The sequence below is a fragment of the Danio rerio genome, chromosome 12 (genome assembly GCF_049306965.1).
Source record: "Danio rerio strain Tuebingen ecotype United States chromosome 12, GRCz12tu, whole genome shotgun sequence".
NCBI classification, from domain to species: domain Eukaryota; kingdom Metazoa; phylum Chordata; class Actinopteri; order Cypriniformes; family Danionidae; genus Danio; species Danio rerio.
This window is the reverse complement of record NC_133187.1, coordinates 33,930,244-33,934,201: the sequence shown is the minus strand read 5'-3', so window position 1 is coordinate 33,934,201 and position 3,958 is coordinate 33,930,244. Positions and strand designations below refer to the sequence as shown.

Sequence of the window (3,958 nt, the reverse complement as noted above, 5' to 3'; positions counted from 1 at the left end):
TGCATTGGTGTCTTTTGTTAAGCATATGTCCACTAGAGAGCAGTGTTTGTTTTCTTTTAGGGGGGTCTTAAAATATATGAATGCATTCTGCTCAATGGTTCTGCTACTAAATATGTGGTAGATAAGTTGGTAAAATAAAAGTAACAATATTATTATTATTATTATTATTATTATTATTATTATTAAATTACCTAATGGTCAGTGCATTAACTGTCGTCTAAATTGTCCTTTAGTGTGGGTCTACTTTATTGGCGGTTGAATTAAATTTAGGCGTTTAAAATAATATCCTTTCACAGATTGCGCGCGAAACTTCCCGCGCTTAATAACGCCGTCACTTGGTCAAAACGTGATAAATGTACATAAAATTTGCACGGATAAGGTTGGTACGACTTTTTATTACATTTGTATCATGTTTACATGCATGTTTTAGGTTTCTTGACTGTTTTAGAAACGCTTTTTATTGCAAACGCTTTTCTTTCGCTTTTATAAAATCAATTTTAAGTTTTATTAGGCCTGCATTTAGTAGGCCTACCTAAAATCCACCATTTCAGATAGGATCAGGATAATCCTGATTGGATTAAAGAAAATCTACCGAATTCTATTCAAATCCCAGCGTTTTGAAGCACACACTTTCGTGATATAATGGATTAAAATATATGAATCAGTCTGTTCAGATCTTTTGATCAAATTCGCCATTAACTTACCATATTATTTAAAATATTTAGCCAACATCAGATTAAAAACAAGAAAAATACAAATTTAGAGGCAAACATTTTGAGGAAAAAAGTCAGCTAAATAGGCCACTTTTGTATTCTATGATTTGGTAAAGCATTTAGACTATGAAACAACCTGCAGAGGGCATACTTCACACATCTATGTGCTACTGTACTTGCTTTGGATCCAATAGTCCAGTTCATTCTTGCACTTAGTATTGCCAATTATAATTTATTAATAACCATAAATACACATTCACTTAGTTTTTTATAATGCATTTATAAAATGGGGAAATATAGTAGTTGGATATACAGTCTTTCAGTGACACTTTCTGACCTGCTCATGTATTTGGTCATATAACATCATCCTAAGATGAAACGATAAGGACATGCCTTTCTTCAAGGCACAGGGTGAATGACCCTGTCACAGTAAGACAAATGGCTGACCCGTACAGCTAATAGAAGGTCGAGAACAGGCATGTGCACATGCATATGCTCCTATACAGTGACACATTGGATTAGTGGACCTGTCAGACAGGAGTTATGAGGGGCTTTTTTGATGCATGAACAACCAGAAGTTCCCTCTGGACTGGTCAGTTGGCCTTCTGTCATGTCCTTCGACCTCATATAATAAGCTAAAAGAGGGTCAGCTGCCAAAAAGGTTGAAAATGCATTAAATTGTACATGCTGGGACGTATGTTGTGATGTAAACATGTTGTAAAACCTAGTTTACATATGGGCACATAAGTTATGGTGGCTTTTTAGTCATCCAACAATCTTGTCTAAAATCAAGAACTGAAACTAAAGCTTGTTTTGCTTTGAGGTTGCACAAGTTAAGAGTACAAAAAAGTTCATTTCAGCAATTGTGTGTTTTTAAAGCTTTTAACACCATGCACATTTTATTTTTAAGACAGCTAGACATAAGGCTGGGAGATTTTTTTCAAGATTTCCTGGTTGAGCTTGTTTTAATGCTGTTTGATTAATTTACATATTTGTCAAATACTGTGTAAGTTTTGCATGTATTCATTCATTTATTCATTTTCTTTTCGGCTTAGTCCCTTTATTAATCAGGGGTCACCACAGCAGAATAAAGTTCTAACTTATCCATCATACATTTTACGCAGCGGATGCCCTTCCGGCTGCAACCCATCACTGGGAAACACCTATACACACTCATTCACACACATACACTATGGAAAATTTAGCTTTCACAATTCACATATAGCGCATGTCTTCGCACTTGTTTTGAAAACTGGAGCACCCGGAGGAAACCCACATGAACACAGAGAGAACATGCAAACTCCATACAGAAATGCCAACTGACCCAGCCGAAGCTCGAACCAGCGACCTTCTTGCTGTGAGGCGACAGCGCTACCTACTCGGTGTCATCAGTTTTGCCTCTAAAATGATGTTAATCATGCAGGGAACCTTCTAACAATTTATAAACAATATATTTAATATTTAAAGAGCCCATATTATACATGGAATAGGGTCATATCTTGGTTGTAAGGGTCTCCAACAACAGTTTAATATGCATGCAAGGTCAACAAACACTTTCGTGGTCTTATAATCTGCATTTATTTTTACCTAATTATCCCAGCGACTCCTGTATGAATCGTCCAGTGATTCATTTGTTCCCAAACCCCTCCTTTGCGCGAAGCTAATCTGCGCTGATTGGACCGATGACAGTCTGTTGCGATTGGTCGACTGCCTTCAGTCAGAAAGTGAAATGCCAAACAGCTAATCAGCAATATAAAAGTAATCACAGTTCATACATGCTCGATAGTGTAGGCGTGGATTTTAGCTGCCAGTGGGTCAATGTAAATACAGACTATGGACTTGAAAATTCAGACGACAATCTATTTTATTGAGCAAAAACTCCAAAAACAGTTGAGGAGATCTCCTAACTTCTCACTCTGCTCTTTTCACAGACACACACACACACACATATTGCACACACACACACACACACACAGACACACGCACTTAACCCTGCTCCGGACGACAACGCGCGCGCGCACACACACACAAAAACACAAACACACACACCTCCGGACGACAGCGCACGCACACACAGACACACACACTACTCCTCGTCCACGGAGCTCCGTTAACAAAGCAGCACGCGTCGCGTTTTTAACGTGACTTTGCACGCGATAAGAGAATATAGCCAGTTAACCTGATACAGTACACGCGGTTACAAGTAACAAATCACAACTAAATACATTTGCAAGCTAGAGTCAACGAGGCAACAACTTTAATCGCACGTACTTACACTTGAGAAATGGAGGAAGAAAAATCCATCCTGACGTCCATCAGTAAGTTACTCTTTACTGATCCTTCCTTTAACAAACGCAGATGAAGTATTCTTTGTAGCATGTAGTTTCCAGAAGTTTCCAGTAGTTTAAACTGCTTGGCTATAATGCTGAGGTTTCATGTTTGGGTAGAGACTCAATATATCCATCTGCAGTGTGACTTCAATCGACCGGCATGTTTGTGTGTTTGTGGGTGTCTGTGTGTTTGTGTGTGTGTGTCTGGGTTTCTGCGTCAGAGGGCGGGGCCTCAGGTTTGAAATCTCCCGGGTTTGCGCGTGCACGTGAATAACTTGGTTTTGTTCGTACGTCATGGCGAAACACCTAATGAATCGGTATCAAGGCGACTCGTTTGAAGCACTATGAGTCGACTCTTTTATAGATGAATCAACAGTTTTAAACACTGAACACTAACAGATTTAAGCCTTAGCTAGATACTTCACTTCACTTAGAGCTGTGTTACACACTACATGGAGGGGAATTTTCAAAAACCCATAATATGGGCTCTTTAAATAATGAAACTCATCTATACAATTTTATAGAACTTTTTTTTAATTAGTTAAAAAATATTAGTCCTACATTCTGACTTCATTCTTAAACAGTATAAGTAGGCATTTATTAAGCAAGAAACTTGTTTAGTAAAACATTTCACTGCTAATTATGCAAATTATACATAGATCATCTTGATTTAAAATGTCATGCAATAACAATAATTCATTTTATAATATGTGCATCTAAAAATCTGGTTGTTATTATTTCTATAATAATACATAATTAAAATCTAACTCATTTTAGTCAGTAAACTTAATCAATATAAAAATTCAAATTAAGAGCAAAAAATATATTTATTATGTTTTTAAACAATAATCTTGTGTAAACACACTGTAATATGAAATATATATTAATCATTGAGATATAATTTGTACACAATTT

General features: G+C 36.7%; 1 protein-coding gene across 6 annotated transcripts in view; it reads left to right on the top strand.

Moving 5' to 3' along the window:
- The first annotated feature begins 268 nt into the window (after positions 1–268).
- grin2cb (glutamate receptor, ionotropic, N-methyl D-aspartate 2Cb) overlaps positions 269–3,958 on the top strand; it is a 133,771-nt gene continuing 130,081 nt past the window's right edge. Inside the window, exon 1 of one of the 6 annotated variants that reach the window (XM_073918598.1) lies at positions 269–379. The gene's annotated coding sequence lies outside the window, so the exon portion shown is untranslated. Of the gene's footprint in view, positions 384–3,958 lie in introns of all 6 variants that reach the window. The other 5 variants (XM_073918600.1, XM_073918604.1, XM_073918602.1 and 2 more) reach the window with 5 other exon arrangements.